The following is a 17,776-nucleotide window of genomic DNA, read 5'->3' as shown; positions in this document are numbered from 1 at the left end:
CTAGGAGATACTTTATTCCGATGAACAAATTCAACCAAAAATTCTTAATGCTGAGCTAAATTTTTCCTCCCTAGGATAATTCCAATGCTTATTTCTGAGGCAACTCCAGCATGCATCTGTCTTCTCCATGATACTATTTTACACATTTGAGAACAGATGCCATTCTTCATTTTATCTTCTTTCTAAGCAGTCCCTTCAACAATTTGTCAAGTAACCATTCCCAACCTATTTTCATATTATTCTACTAATGCTCTAGACACAGTTCTAGTTTGTAAATATCCCTGTATGGTGACACAGACTCAACATAACATCTACTATTTGAACTCATCATCATAGCTCACAGAGGGACCCTTATGTCCTGTGATAGGGACACCAAACTTTTATGAGTGCAGATTAAAATTGCTTTAGCTTCATTACTAGTCAAATAGTACTTTGGGTCATATTTTGTCATCAGATAAAACCTCCAGTTATTTTTCACATGAACTGTTACTCGATATGTCTCCCACATCTAGATTTTGTGCAACCGATATTTTAAAACATAAATATGGTACTATGTGTTTATCCATACAAATTTTATTTCAGTACTTCAGCCAGCTGAGATATATTTGAATCTTGCTCTGTCATCTGTTGAATACATTAAGCATCATCTGCAAATCTGATAAAGTGTCTTATTTAAACATAACAAAGAACATTCAGTTGGTGTTTTTGCATTTTATTCTCTTTGGTGTATAGTGCTTTCCTTTAGAAATAAAATTCAGAGAAAAATAGAATATATTCAGTTAAATACAACAAATAGATATTAAACACTTATGTTTGAATGCAACTGAAAAGAAGATGCCATCAAGGATTATCAATACAGTTGGTGAGTCATATATGCAAAATAATGGTGAAAAATATAGAAATTATTAAAATAAAAGTATAACCAAATTATATAAAAGAAGAAGTAGGGGGCAACTAATTAAGGTGAAATAAATTAGAAGTGGGTATCACACAGATGATTCTGGAAGAATGAGTAGGCATTCATCTGGGACAAAAAGGAAAGTAAATAATTTCCAGGCAGAGAAATAGGACAAAAATTTTATGGCAAAATATGTTAAGCAAAACTTTCAAATTACCATCCATAGACCACCTGCACTATATCACCTAGTGATGTATGGGAACTACAGATACCTAGTTTTTACCCCAGACATCTACAACAGTATCTCTGGATGGGGCCAAAGAAACTACACTTCCGTCAAACTGCCTTGGTGATTGTTATTCATGTAAATATTTGAAGACCACTGTTTTATGGCAGAAGAAATTGTTCAGTATCTTGGAGTACTGGGTATATGCTGTTGAAAAGAGAAGCAGCTGGTAAATAAGCTCATGCTCTGACTGTGGAGGATTTCATGCCATTCTCAAGAGTTTGGACTTTGAGAAGGGAAACTACTGAAAATGTTCTGCAGGACGGTGACATAGTCACTTTCGTCTTCAGGAAAATACAGTCTGGGTTCAATGGCTTGCTCCTGTAATCCCAGCAATTTGAAAGGCCAAAGCGGGCAGGTTGCTCAAGCTCAGGAGATGGAGACCAACATGGGAAATATGGTGAAACCTTGTCTCTACAAAAAATACAAAAATTAGTCAGGCATGGTGGTCCAAGCTACTCAGGAGGCTGAGATGGGAGGATCACTTGAGCTCGGGAGGCAGAGGTTGCAGTGAGCCAAAATTGCACCACTGCACTCCAGCCTAGATGACAGAGCCAGACACAGTCAAAAAAAAAAAAAAAAAAAGAAAGAAAGAAAGAAAAAGAAAGAAAGAAAGGAAAAGAAAATACACGTGGTGGCAATGTGAGAAATACACGGGGCAAACCAGTGCACAAAGATATGGCGGTCTTTGTAAGATGCTAAAACCATTTCCAAGTGGCAAAATCTTAAGCTACATCAGAGACCAAAAGATTGATGAGGAAGACTGCTGAGGAAATTCATGAGAATCAATGAGCATTTTAAATTTAAGCATTAGAGAACCTGGTAAACAAATGGGTGTGTATTTAAGGGAAGAAGGTAAAGAAAGATCCAACAATAATTTGAAAGTTTCTAGATATGTGATGCTGATATCTATTAATATGTGTATATAAAATAATTAGAAGTAGATCTCTGGTATAGAGGGAGAAAATTAGTTCAGCTTTTGAATGATTTAATGTTACATTCTTGAGGTTTGTTTATAAAATGCTATCCAGCAATCAACTTATAATGTGAATCTGAATGTAAAGAGATGTCTCAGAATTGAAAAACTAGATTTGGGGCCCATCATCAGATGTTGGTTGCATACATGAAACTAGAAGGATGGAGGTTGCCATCCATCCATTATTGCATCGTGCCATCAATGGTAAGACAGTTGAAAGAAAGAGGACAGTGGATGGTGATAGGTTGATGTCAATGTTGAGAAACAGGGACAAAAAGGAGGCACCTGAACAGGAGTCTTAGAAGAACCAACCCAGAGGCACAAGGAAAAACACAAGTAACCATGCCAATGAAAGCCAAGGGTGGAGAGTTACAGAAAGAATAATTGTCAAGAAGGTCTATTACAGATAATAGCATAAAAACTGAAAAGAGACAAATGGATTTGGCAAGAAGATTACTGATAATTTGTTAGGAACCAAGAACAATATTTTAAAACAAATTTTCTATGTTGGTTTTGTTTTTAAATACTTTTTTACATGAATGAAAAGAGTCTTAAGATGAAGAAGTGATATTTAAATTAAATCATGTTTTATTATTTTAAAAATAGTTTTTCAATATTTAGTTAACCATTTCATTTGTAATAGTAGTTTTCAAAACTAGTATCTAAGAGATTTCAAATTATATTTCTGGAATGAATAAATAACATCAACACTTCAAAAATGTATCATCAATAGTGGGAAAATTTATGCTCTCAGCTTTAGGTGAGGTCTTATGATCTTTGCTTATTGAAGTGCAGCATGTAAAATCATTGCTTCTCTTAACCTTTAAGTAATATTTAGGTTGCTTTTCACTTCCCTGAAATATAAAAGAGAATTGAAAAGATGTTATTTACAATTTACAATTATAAACTGTGGTAACTTTTGTAATATTTACCAGTGTTCCCATTCTTTATCTAAGCAGCTGGTAAGAATGCACCTCCTGGCCCCTCCTGAAGTTAGGTATGGTCATATAACTAACTTCAGTTAATAAATGTTAATAAAAGTGATATGTCTCACTTCTAGGCAAAAGCCTTTGAAAGCCCATGTGCAATTCACCATATACGTTTATCTACCATAGCATCAAGCAATGCTTTAGTTGTTGGATACATCATCAAGCTTAGGTCATTGAGAAAAATCCCTAGGCAAGCCGTGATGTACATATGTACACATAAACATTAATTATTTTATGCCATATTGGCTTAAGAGTTATCCATTATCTCAGCATAACCTAGCCTATCCCGACTAATACAGACATCATTGCATGATGAGTATTTTGGTGAAAGAGTTCCTTCTTGCCTAACCTCAGAGAACCCCTACTCTGAGTGGTTGTCCTTGGTTCTCCCTTCATTATTCCAGATATCAGATATGGTATGAAGGTAGAGAACTGTGTAAAGATATCAGGATTATCCCTAAAATTCTCTGGTTGTGCCTAAAATATATAACTGAAACATATATTTTATCAGTGGAAATCTTCCAGATCAGTTACAAATTGGTGTGCCTTTTCAGAGAATGGACTGTATTTTTGCTTCTTTGAATAATAGTTTAACCCAAAGAGATCCATTCCAAACACTGGAGAAAGTTTGCTGTTCTTTCTTCCCAGAATTTCTATGTCTTCAAAGGTTAGGCCTTGAAGATAAGGATGGAGACACATTTAGCCATGTGTTCTGCAGCGAAAACACTATGGTATGCTTGTAACGTATTCTGACATCTTCCCTGTACAAGGCAGATCGTGCCTTCCTGATTGAACACTTAGGCAAATATTGAGTTGCTTTTACATTTTGAGGTCACATGTAAGTCATGCTGTAGCTATTGTGTTTTGAGTTTTTCCCATTGTGATGATATGTGTATACTGACTAACCTATATTGGACCATTTTATTTTTCTTACTTGGTTATAAACTTGATGAAATAATAATTTTCAAAGTTGAAGAGTTATTGCATAGAAGTAAACTATGCTCTCTATCCTCTTAAAATTTGGTCTATGGATACTTTTTCAGCAGGAAGAGTATTAAAATGTTTGTTATAATGCTTGTTTTTTGCCTATCATTTCTATTTCTGCCATAATTTTGGCACATTGACTTTCTTGACCTCTATCTTGTGTATGTGTGCTTACTTCTAAAACTTTCTCCAGTTTGAAAAAAATAATTTATGTTAATGCCTGGCTTCTCTATGTTCCTTGAATTCTGACAGTTTTCTTTGTACTTATTTTTAATTCAATCTCCTCCCTGGTACATCTCAGATTTGGAGCATAGCTTGGTTATTCATTCAAATATATTAAGAAATTACCTTATGCTAGGCACTGATCTAGGCTCAGAGATCTTGGGGTAACGCAGAACCCATAGTCAGGACAGATGTGGTGGCTCATGCCTTTAATTGCAGCACTTTGGGAGGCTGAGGTGGGAGGATCAATTGAGCCTGGAAGATTGAGGCTGCAGTAAGCTGTGATCATACCACTGCACTCCAGCCTAGGTAACAGTGCAAGACTCTGTCTCAAAAACAAAACAAAACAAAAAAACAAAAAAAAAAAAACAACAACAAAAAGCAACTCATTATGAGGGATGAACAATGCCACAAGTGGTTATATTTAGATTGTGTTACAGTTGGCACATGATGCTACAATAATAGTGTCCATTGCTCTGAGGGAGCACAGAGCTGCCAAAGGTTCAGAATGGCATCTGACCTGAAGATGCATCTTGCAAGATATGGAAAGTGCTTGGCTTGGTTAATCAAAGTTTTGCTTTTCTTGAAAAAAGTACATATGTATGTGCATATATACAAATACATATATATATTTGTCTAGGTACAATTTATTTCATAATTGCTACTCACCAGTAACTAATGTATGGAAGAAAACAAAAAATTTGGAGATTATGAGTAGGAAAAACTAGTTTGGACAAATTGACTAATTATCCAAGTATCTATGTTCTCCTCCTCTTTCATCTATCCATCATTCTGGAAACATATTAGTCACCATTCATGCAAAGGATATTAATTATTGCATTTGCATTTGTGGTGTTTTCTTAAGGCTTTATATACACAGATACACACCACACACACACACACACACACACAAACAAATTTAAAAAAGCCTCTGGGTGACAAAAGAAGGCTTCCAGTGCATTGCAGAGTCCCAGAATTGTGAATTGGTTTGAAGCTTGATGTAAAATGAGTGCGTATTTTTTAAAAGATTTACTTCACAAAAACATACAAAGTGAATATATACCAAAATAGTACTGTCACTAATAGCCTCATTTAATTTAAAATGTCAAACTCTGACCTCATTAGTAGAATTAATATAATGGGGGAAAATAATGGGTAAAACAATATTCATGGATTTTCAGTTTCCATATCAGGTGAATGAGATCCAACTATTTTTTCAATACACACAAAGAAATTACATGCTGGAAAACTTGTAAGAGAAATAAATCTACAGACACAGATGATTTCAATTTGCTGAAATTACTCAATTTGCTAATATTTTAATGTACTAAACTTTGGTGAAATCTTGCCAAAGTTTTCCATTTTCACTGCTCTTTCTCATAGTAAAAAATAATCATTAAAGGTATGTTTCAGATTTTGTAAATCTTAAATGCCCTCTCAAATAAAACGACCATAAACTTGCTCAGGTTAATCTCTTGTTACTTGATAAATAGCAATGTGTATTTTTTATTTGTCTATGATTAATAGACTATCAGAACACATCATCAATCCTATATTTTTTCTAGTACCTGCAAGATAAAAATGCAAAGCATCAGTATGACCTTTAAAATCAATTTGCCTCTTTGTTTGGGGGTATACTTTGCTTATGCAATTACATCATAGAAAATTTATTATTAAAGAAAATCTGGCTTGTCAGTTATTTTCTGAGTTTAACTCTGTTGTTGTTTTGTAATTTTATAAAATTACAGTACTTCATTTCTTTTTGTTCTGTCATATATTTAAAACTCTTATTGTTGTTAATAATTCTACTGAATGTAACCTTCATACATTTGAGATGCTTGGAATTCGTAACGCCAGAATACATTTTCACTAAAATGTAAAGGCTGATATTTCTTAAAGGTAGCCTCCGTTAGTAAGAGAAAAAACACATTTAAGCATTGGGTTCTGCTATTTATTTCTCTCTGTAGGATATGCCTCTAAACAAGTTATAACTTTCTCAGAATACTTCATGTTTCTCAGAATAGATAAGTCACCCACCTCTTGGTAAGGAGGGAGGGTTATATGTAATTATTTGTTGTTATTATTTGCTTATGAGTGAGTGTTTGTGTTTATCCCATCATTTTACCCTTCCCCTTCCTTTCCGATTTTTGGAAGATCTTCAAGGGCAGAGCCTAGGTTCTTTTCATAATTTATCTTCACTTTGTTTATTGTAGGCACTTAAAAATAAATTCATAACTTAAAAAATGGTGAAGAAAAATAGGATTAAGAGTGTGTGTGCAGGGACTGGCCTTCAGGGTAGGACATTTTTTATTTTGGTGGTGGTGGTGGTGGTGGTAATTGGTTTTTTTTAATTGATCCTAGAAAGAATGTTAGGAAACGGATTTTGAGGAGTGGACAAGAATATGTGTGAAAATTCATATTTAATTTGGGTATTGTCCTTTCTAACGTAGGAGGTAAGGTCATCTACTGAGATTTATAGGGTTGTGAATGGGAAATGGACAGGAGAAAGTCAAGAGTTTTTTTGAGAGGGATGCCTAGTAGTAGATCGGTGAATAAAGTATCAGGGTATCAGGAAAAAAACATATTAGACACCAATTTGTGCTAGTTAAGTGAATTTGATGCTTTGCCTTACCACAATATAGGCAGAAAGTCTAGTGTATTTCTAAATGATTTTGGATTATTAAAATTAAGATTGACTGAACTTTTGAAGGTCCTGGCAAAGAGTAGGTTGGCAGATATAAAGCAGTGGAAGAGATGATAACAATTTATGTGCAAAGACAGGGGCAGCACATAAAATACTAATGATAATGTTAATCATTTACAGTTTCTTCTCTGTGCCAGACACCAATGGGCTTTTTACATGTTTATCTCTAATCTTCTTAACAACTTTGAAATGACAATTATCTCTATTTTACAGATGAGGAAAATAAATTCAAAAAGGCTAAATAACTAAATATGTAGTAGAGCTGCGATGATCATTAGCATTTAGATTTATCTGACTCTAAATTACTTGTTCCTCTGATTATGGCAAGCTGGAGAATTATAGACACCTGCCAAGGCTGAAAACAGCAGCAGTTTAAGCCTCTATTCACTCACTGTCATGACTTTACCTCCTGGGATTACTGAAGCAGTATGAACTTATAACATTCCTTCCATTAGCTCTATACATATTTGTTAAATCATGAGTCTCAATTTTAAATTTAAAATGTAATGTAAATCAAATGCTACCAATTCAGTTTCTTTATTACCTGCTGAATTGTATTGTATGAAAACAGATAATAATGCCCCTAGAGTCCCTGAAACCATAGGAACACTCCTTTGATTACCATATGGAGCACACTAAAAATGTTACCTAACATCTTCCTTACCTTGGTAAGGCAATCCCAACATTTTAGCTGGATACATAGCCACTCAAAATTTACTCCTTTAGAGCTTCTGGGGCCATAGTCAATTAATGCAATGTGGTAATACAATTGCACTGACTGTGCTGTGTTCTTTCAAGAGCACAACTAAAATGGTAAAGAAAAATAGAATTTCTTTCAAGAAAGGGACTGGCCTCACTTCCATTTCACTTTTCTCCCTGGCTGGAATGCAAACATGGTGAGCCCTCTTGGACCTAGACCTAGGCAATCCCTTAGGAATGTCGGTGCAACAAGATTATATCTTGTTTAGTGGAAAACAGAGTGGGGTTGAAGTAAAAAGTAAATATATTTGAAATTTTGAATGAATTGAGAAGTATGCAAATCCAGGGGGTGTCATGGAAATGAATGATTGCAGAGGTGAAGGTATCTGGAGCTGAGTACATTAAGAAATTATGAAGCAAATGTGTTGGATAGACACATCACACAGAATTTTGGTAGGGTTAGAATGAAGTGTGAACCAAATTTTAAAATGTTAAGAGCAGTGACACAAAATAATTGATGCTGGCAATGCAGAGGGGCAGAAAGTTACTTGGCTGAGAATGTAAGAATCTCTTAAGAGATAGTACTTTTACTAAAGCCTGGATGTATAACAGTTTGCAAGTGACAATGAAGAAAAAAGTATAACCATTAGATTTCACAATATTCATAAACTTATATGGTAGAAAATATCTACCCCTCTTGATGAGAAAAGAGGTCAAGCTGCAACAAAACCAAGCCAATACAATATTTTTGAGGATATTATTTAATGTAATAGCAAAATACGAAAAGGAGAGAAATAACATGAGTGAGGAGTAGAATGTGCTTAGCATTTATGGAGTTATATTCTGGTGAGATGAAAGCAAATGGTGAAGACTTAGAAAAAGAGAACCCTCAAGTTCAGGATGAGAATTGATGAAATACTAAAGTTTGTTATTTGAAGATGTGTACTTGAATCTGAAAATTAAAGAAATTAATCATTTCTCTTCCATTATTGTATTAGCTTTCTATGGCTATGTAACAATTTATTACAAACTTAACAACATAAAAACATGAATTTTTAAATTTCACCATTTTTATGGATCAGGTTCTGTGTGGGTAATTGGGCTGTCTGCTCAGGCTCTCACCTAGCTACAATTAAGGTTTTGGTCAGGACTACAATCTCATCTGAGGCTAGGGATCATTTTCCAGGATCATCCATATTGTTATTAGAGTTGAATTTCTTGCAGTTGTAGGACTGAGGTTCCCATTTCCTTGCTGTGTCTCAAACTGGGGCTACTTTCAGCTTCTAGAGGCTGCCCTTCGGTCATAGCCATGTGGCCTCTCACAACATCATAGATTACTTCTTTAATGTCAGCAAGATAATCTCCCTCTATTCAACTTTGATGGAATCATAAACACAACATAATCACAAAAATGACTAACATATTACCTGGGCCTTACAATGCGACCTAATCAGGGGAGTTACTACCCCATCTTCTACACAGTTCCCAGCCACACACAAGGAGAGGAGATTGTTCAGGGCGTGTACGCCTAGGGGACAGAATTTTGAGAATGATCTTAGAATTCTGCTAGCCACGCTGATTAAGTAGGTCCTGGTAAATTGTGTTCCCAGAGGTGACTGCAACAATCTCCCATTCCATATGCTGTTTCTCAACATGACGTTTCCCTTTACATAAGTCAGGTATATTTTTCTTTCTATTTAATCTGAGTATAAATGAGGACATAGACAGTAGCCCTAGCTGAGCTTCTACCCCACAGTCAACACCAAACTCCATCCAAGTGAGTAAGACCATTTTGGACTCTTCAGCGTTCCTAGTGCCCCTAGCCAAAACCATGTGAAGCAAAAAATTGAGTCAACCCAGTGAGTTATTTAAAAAATAGTAAGTTAATATTTAAATCAATTGTTGATGTTGTTTTGGGTGCTTTGAGATGTGGTAGGAGTAACCAAAATATGGGCAAAATCACACAAAGTTTAGGTACCTGTAGTAAAAGGCATAAGGGAAAGACAGTCTGTGAAAGAATAAAAAAGTGAGAATGAATACATATGAATAACTAGGATGCTCATATAAGTTTAACATGCAAATAGTAACATGATTGAGTGAGGAAAAAATCAGAATGAATGTTACATCAAGATGACCAGCAGAAACATGGTATATATTAAATGAAGGGGAAAAGGCACAATAAGAAAGGCTGGTTTTATTGTCTTGTGAAAAAAAATTGTGTAAAAATATGTTAGCATGAGCCAGGCGCAGTGGCTTACACCTGTAATCTCAGTAATTTGGGACGCTGAGGAGGGTGGATTGCGTGAGGTCAGGAGTTCGAGACCTGCCTGGCCAACATAGTGAAATGCCATCTCTACTGAAAATACAAAAAATTAGCTGGTCATGGCGGCAGGCACCTGTAATCCCAGCTACAAGGGAGGCTGAGGCAGGAGGATAGCATGAACCCAGGAGGCGGAGGTTTTAGTGAGCCGAGGTGGCGCCATTGCACTCCAGCCTGGGCAACAAGAGCAAAATTCTGTCTCAATAATAGTAATGATAATAATAATACATTAGCACAAGCTACAGTTTATAAATACTGAAAAAGAAGAAATGCACTGCTATGGAGCATAATATTATTTCAAAAGTATTTAAAGGCTATCCAAACACTGTTTAATATTACCAAAAATATCCAAATACACCAGAACCACTAAAACACTGGCTGCCAGAGAGTTTGGTAAATCTTTTGAGGCTACCTAAGTGAGGTTATAACTAGAAACACAGAAAAATGTTTCTTTTTTTCAGTTCAACAGAATATCTCAGAATGGAGCCCGAAGGACCTCTTATGGTAAAGCTTCCTCTGTGTATTATCTTTTCACTAATAGAGAGGCACAGAACTGAGCTTACTTTATGAAACTAAATCTTTTTCTGTTTTTAACTTATGGCTATTTTTTACTTGTGTAAAATATGATTATATATGAGAGTTAAAAGTAATGTTTTGATTTGACGACAGTAAAAGTAAATGATATATATATATATATATAAAAATTGGTATATATGTTAAATATTCCAGAATTTATAGGTAAAAATGGAGTCTAAGTGGTTTTAAGATATTTTAAATAATTGATAAGACTTATTATAGATATTCTTGAATAATGATTTATTCTATTCTAAATATTTTCCTTTTCACCTAGGATTCATTAATATCTGAAGCTTAATATATTACAAAAGTTTTTAGACTCTTTAATTATCAAAATAATTATTAATTCATCTGTCCAGTTAAGCTTGATTAGTCTAATAAAAGGATGTAAGTGAAAGATTACAGAGAATTTAGGTATAAAGAACAGGATTACAGAATCAGATGTTTTACTATCAGTGTTACCTTTGGCATTTAAAATACATACACGCAAGTCCTATTTTTAGTAAGTTTAATGTTCAAATTTACAAAAAATCTAATGGGCTGGCATCAAACTTCATTGACTTTCTTGATTGTTATGAACTTTATAATTACTACATTTCAGCAATGCCTGCCAAAGCCACTAAGAATCTTGACATCAGTGGGAAGTGTTCCACTTTGAAATCTTAAATTCAACTGCCAACTCTTTGTCCATCACCTCTTTCTTCCAGGGTTCTCATCCCTGACACTTTTAACACGTGCACTTTGACCTCATTAAAACTTCCCAGTCCCTTGACTTGTCCTTCTTTAATCATTAAATAAGCTGAGCCTTATTTTATGTTTTCCCACTAAACGTAGTTTTTAATATGCATTTCATAGACTCCCTTTTCTCCACACTCAATTGCCTTTGCCAAATCTTTAACCAAACCTCAATATTAGATCAACTGTAACGTTTTCACAGACATTCATTAATTCTACAGTAGGCTTTCTGTTGAAAATAGTAAAATATGGCATTCCAGTTACTTAGAGATAAACGAATTAATGACTTCAACCTCCTGCAATTGGAGTATAAGTGCCACTGAACAAACCATTTACTCTTTTTTCCAATTATTCAAAGGCTACTTCAATATTTTAATTTTCTCCTTGAGTCTCCTACTTTAACATAAGCACTGGCTTGCTTTGGATGAATTAGATGCTTACTTTACAAAGAAAACAGAATATATCAGGAATAAAAATCTTTCCAGTTTTAAACATACACACATACACATACACACATGCACTCTTTTAAAGATTTATTTATTGAGGTTGATGCCAAAATCATAATGATTCCTTCTTCTTTGGAATGACTCCTTCCATTTACAGAGGTGAAACTTAAATGCACTGAGTGTCTTGTATTTTAAGTAGATGGCTGGCTTAAACTGGGGCAATCTAATTTTGTCTTCTGTAAATTTATAATCGGGATAGCACTTTAGTCTATGTAGGTGTTAAACATTATAATAAGTGAATTCAGAAGCTATAGGAAGCTTTATTCTTTCATGTAGACTAAGAAACAGAGAAAGCTGTTTTCCAGTTCTGCACGCACAGAAAATGAGGAGAATAGAAATGAAATGGTAACTTTGTGCTTTAATCTTTCAGGTTTTTTTTTAAAGTGCCTCAAGTGCCTAGGTTACATTTCTGCCAATGGATTGCTGGCCTCTTTTCTCAGAAATATTCCCTTTTACTTGGCTAAACTAGCTGAAATTAATTTTTATCACGTACAAATAAAAATTCTTAAATAAGACACATGCGCTTCTCTAAAAAAATAACTTTTGCATATGTAAAATTTTGAGGGCATTGACAAGTAATATGATGGATATATACATCATTTCCAGATTACTTATGATGCTCCTTCTATGTCCAGTTTTTAGGTAGATATGTGGGTGGGTCAGCTTAGGTGAGTAATTTAATTTTGATAATTATTGTGAAATTATCCTCCAAAATGTTACTCCAATTTACTTACATGGAGACCATTTGAAGGTGTCTCTTTCTCCATAACCTACTTATAAGAAAACAAAACATATTCTAAATTGTTTGTCAATATCTTGGAATAAAATGATATCTCCTTGTAATTATATTCACTTATATCATTATATATTGTCTTATGATTATATATTTATTAATAAGTGAATATAACAAGGAGATATCATTTTATTCAGTTTCCCTTTAGCTGGATTTTAGGAACACTTTATACATTTTAGTGATTAAATTTGTATTACATAGTGTTTCTGTTTCACTCTTTCTCTCAATTATCTTAATATTATTTTTGGTATCATTAACAGTTTTCTATTTTAATTGTAAGCATTTATGGTTTTGAGATTTTTTTCTATGCTAAGAAAACCTTTCCCCTTTTCAGATAATGGTAAAGGAATCCTTACTTCTTCCAGTAGTTATTCAGATTATCTTCCATTTAGATACATAAAAAATATATTCAGGCTATTTTGAATAAATGGTGTAATTAACGGATCAGTTTTAACAATCTGTTTCCAAATTACCTCAGTGCCATTCTTTGGCTTGCTTTTGCTTTTTCCTCACTGATTGGAAGTGCCATTGCTAAGAATGAATTAGATGCTTGTATGTACTATATGTTTCTTGATCTTATTTTGTTCCTTTCTGACCCTGGGTAAGTACAGAATTGTTTTAATTATTATAGAATTTCAGTATGCTTTGGTATGTGGTAGTACAAACTTTCTTATTTTTTAACTTAGTTTTTCAAATTTATCTTGATCTTTATTGAGTATTTTATCTTCAACAAGCACAACTTGATAGTTTTTAGATTAGGACTAAATTTTATTTTTATATACTGAGAGTATGCTCTTTGGTATATAAGCGTCCTGAATATGTAAATTATTTGATTTATTATTTTCTATTAGAAACCATTTTTATTTGTAATAATACATTCTTGCAATTTATTTTGTATGATTTTTAATAGATATATCAGCTCTTTCTCTATACACATTTATCTACTATTATTACTTAACTATACCTGGATCTTTTTTATGACTTAGGGTGCTTGTTGATTTAGCTTCCCTAACTATCTGCAAATATTGTCTTTTATTTGCAAGTATTTTTCCACTTGCATTTATTACATTTATTATTGTTAATATAGTTAGGTAAATTTCATCCATAATATTTCATTTGAATATGCTCCCAGAATGGTTGCAAGTTTGTTTTTGCCAAGAATTCCAATGATATTCCTGGTCCTAAGGTTTTATTTTATTTTGGTAATTATTTTCTTAAGACATTTTCCTAAATTTAGGTATTATAAATTCTAGACTCTCATGTTTGTGAAATAAAGTTAATTCTCAAGGAAATTTCTCCTTTTCCCTCCATATGCCTCCCAATGATTAGGCAGAAACATACATGAATACTTATTGCTTGGTGTTTTAAGACAAGATTTGCTTTGTCCACTTTTCTAGTGAGATTATAATCGTTTCACAGTGTAGCTTTATGTATAAGATCTCAACTCCAGCTCCCACATCACTTTGTCCAAGAGCTTTACCCCTGTCTCTCTGTGGGAATTACATCTAGTCAATCTTCCAATTGCTGAGACAAGAATCCTTTAAAACCCCAAGCAGCTATTACTTGATTATCACTGGTTTTTTAACATGAAGATTTTTTCCTAGCAAATTTGGTATGTTTTATGTTTTTGTAGCAAGAGGAATTTCACTTAGTATCACCTGTCATTTCTAAAACTGGAAAGGTTCAGTTTTGTTGTTTTAACTTTAAGTTAAAATTACATAATAGTGATTATTACACATTGTATGCCCATATCAAAATATCTCATGTAGCCCATAAATATATATACCTACTGGGTACTCACAAACATTAAAAATAAATAATAATAAATGATACCGAAATTGTCTCCTAAATGAAACTATCTAAACCTGCTTTTTGAAGTTAGAAATAAGTAATAAATGATACTTAAATTATGTCCTGAATGAATGAAACTATCTAAACCTGATTTTTTTAATCTGGGATATATCTTATTGCTTTTATTCAAATACAAACTCCCTGAATCTTTGGTACAAAATTACTGAAAATTGATCAAAAATTATTCTTATTAATAGAGGAATATTTGAAATAACGATTTCTTTGGGTTCTAGTTAGAGCACGTTTTCAGTAACAACAAAAATTTAAAAAGCAATATGGCAAAATCACAATTTCCTTTTCAGTTTAGAGGTGCACCATACTGTATCACAGAAAATTTATTCATACTGCTAGACAAGCCATCATTTGTGGAATAGACATATGTTCAGATACCTCCAAAAGTCTAGTAGCATCCACTGTTAAAAAGTCTCAAAAGATATGCTTACTTCAGCAATATTGCTGCTGGTAGGAATTTGTCACTCTTTACATTGTTAAATTTAAATGCAAAAGAATAGAAACTTTAATTCCCATTGTAATCCTTCAAAACTTCTCTCTAGTGATTTAAAAAAAAAAAAAGCCTTTTAAACTAGGCTACAATAATTTCCCCCCACTATTCTGTAATAGGAATGGAACACAAATTAGACATAAAAAAATCCCGTTCAACTTTTGAGCACAATTTTAAAGTGAAAGTTTTATTCTGAATTTGAAATTTGCCAAGGTCTGTGGCTGAGTTTCAGATATCCACTTCCCTTCTTGGCAGCAGATAATTTGGAAATCAGAAGTCTGCACACTTGAGATATTTCCAGGCTTGGAGTGTCAAAAAGACAAGATGACATATGGTGAAGTAAAAGGGATTTCTCACTTTCAGGAACACATTTCAACTTCCAAAACATAAAAATAAATAAGTGCTTTTTCAAATTCATAAAAGAAATAATGAGAATTTTGCCCAAATATTATAGACATATCAACGTTAAGCAGCAAGATGTTTGAGTCTATCACTTCCTGCAAGCTTTCTGCTAAATAGATAAGTTCAAATTTCAGGATTGTCATGTTAACTTTGGCATAAACGTGCTTTTATCTTTGGCAAAGATGACAGTAATCCCCCTCAAAGAAAAATTATAGTGTAATTAAAGTATACAATTTGATGTTTTTATACCAACGTTTCTCTGGGGAGTTTCTTCTATACTCTCCTTGCTAATTTTAAGCTCAAATGATCAGAGTATGAAGGGAATTGAGTTGGAGGAGACAAGGTCTGTGAAAATGATTCATTCTGTTGTCCATTTACCTTGCTCATTTTTTTTTTTTTTGTCCTTATTGCCTGATTGTTACAAAGGCAGAAGTTGATGTAATGTGGAATTTTGCTACTCCAGTTATTTTAATCTATTGGTCTTTAGAACACATTGATACATGTTAGCACTTCAAATGACAAGTAGTTACAAATTAAATTAGTCAATTTTGTAACTTCTTTCTGACAAACTATTGGCAGAAGAATTTTGTTTTTTTTAAAGATTCACTGTGGAGTGAAGGATTAAGCATGCTTGCAGATCTCCACTAGTTAGACAATTATTATAGATTATCAATTGTTTCATTAGTATAAATACTTCAAAAATATTTTCTTTTTAATTGCAGAATAACTTAATTGACAATAGTTGTGAGATGATTTGAGAAATTATGTGAAGAAATACTGCAAGTTTAACAAGAAAATTTTATAAAATTGCCCATATGAATCTTTTTTGTTATTTAGATTTATATAAGGGATATCTTAGTGTGACAGTTTCTTTAGAATATGAGTGCAAGGCTAAACACATTCGGAAAATGACATAAAGTTATCAAAGAAAGTAGCATATTGTAAAAACTCATTTTATAAAGCAGTTTTTCCAAACTGTCAGATTATAGAAAGCATTTGTACATGGGTAGAGTAAGATTTTTCCCCCACATTTATTTTTAGATAATGAGAAATGAACTGTAAACTTTTTAAATGTCTCACTTTGCTAAGCCATAAAATATGGAATTCAAGTCTCAAAATAGCTCCTGATCTTGAGCCATTAATACTCTAGATTCTGTAGTGTTAATAGATTATATTAAAGATAAAAATTGATGTCTTCATTACCTCCAATTTTATGTAAGAGGAAAAGAAAAGGTAAAATAAAATGTATAAACCTGTATAATAAAATGGTCATTTAAGCCATGTGGGCTTCAATAACGTATCAATAAAAATAATTCATTATACACGTCATAAGATAAATTAAATTACACTTAGGAGGCAGAAGCACCCTGAGCTCTCTAAGAGAAGCACAGTATTGCAAAAATATGCTTGCTTACACAAGCTATAAATTATTGGCAGATTAAGGTTACATGTATGTTAGATAATTTGTTTGTAGAAATCACCCCAAGTCACTATTTCTCTTAGTTTCGTTATAGAAAAAAATATGTTTAACTTATATCTGAGATCATAATATAGCCCATGAACTAGGAATAGAGAAAATCAAATATAGATTAGTATGTATAACATTGTTACCAAATATCCAGTACTATTTTCCAAGCCGACTGTTCCCCTCTATGATGATACTTATGCCTACATTTCTTTACGTTTCACAAGGAACAGATCAGATAAATCATGTATTTTTCATTTATCTTCAGATTACACTTTATCAATAGACTTCTCATAAGACCCTCTTCCCTGATGATGTCTTGCCAAATAGACATCACAACATTTCAGAATAACTTACAATTGTCTAAAATTCAGTGTTTATACCATGGAAATATCTGAGGTCTTCCATAGAGTCACGTATTAATGTTTCAGCAAAAAACATATATATATAAATATGTGTGTATATACATATATATGTGTATATACACATATATGTATATACATATATGTGTACGTATATGTGTGTATATACATATATATGTATATACATACATATGTGTGTATATATATGTGTGTGTATATATGTATGCATATATATGTATGACACTAGTAGCTTAAGTTTTTCTGGGAACAACTTTAAGCATGTATCTGTATCTAAGATTAATGTCCTAAATATTAATTTCAAATTGAGAGTAGTATGCAATTATCCAACCTAAAAATGAAAACAAGCTATTTTAAATATATGATTTTAAAACCCAATGATTCTGTGCATTACTTTGCCAATTTTTCCTTAGAAATGTAAGAATAGTCTTGCAATTCTGATACATTTCTCTCTCTCTGTGTATACACTCTGTATATACACACACACA

General features: G+C 33.0%; 1 long non-coding RNA gene across 10 annotated transcripts in view; it reads left to right on the top strand.

Annotated features, from left to right (window-relative positions):
- Positions 1-17,776, top strand: part of LOC129054622 (uncharacterized) — a 406,710-nt gene that overhangs the window by 305,239 nt on the left and 83,695 nt on the right. Inside the window, exon 5 of one of the 10 annotated variants that reach the window (XR_010140281.1) lies at positions 10,540-10,582. The exons of the other annotated variants lie outside the window; for them this stretch is intronic. This is a non-coding gene — a long non-coding RNA (uncharacterized LOC129054622). The remainder of the gene's footprint in view (positions 1-10,539; positions 10,583-17,776) is intronic. 10 annotated transcript variants of the gene reach the window in all.

Source organism: Pongo abelii, chromosome 5 (genome assembly GCF_028885655.2).
Source record: "Pongo abelii isolate AG06213 chromosome 5, NHGRI_mPonAbe1-v2.0_pri, whole genome shotgun sequence".
NCBI classification, from domain to species: domain Eukaryota; kingdom Metazoa; phylum Chordata; class Mammalia; order Primates; family Hominidae; genus Pongo; species Pongo abelii.
Note: the sequence above shows the minus strand (reverse complement) of the source record. Positions and strands in the feature narration are given on the sequence as shown.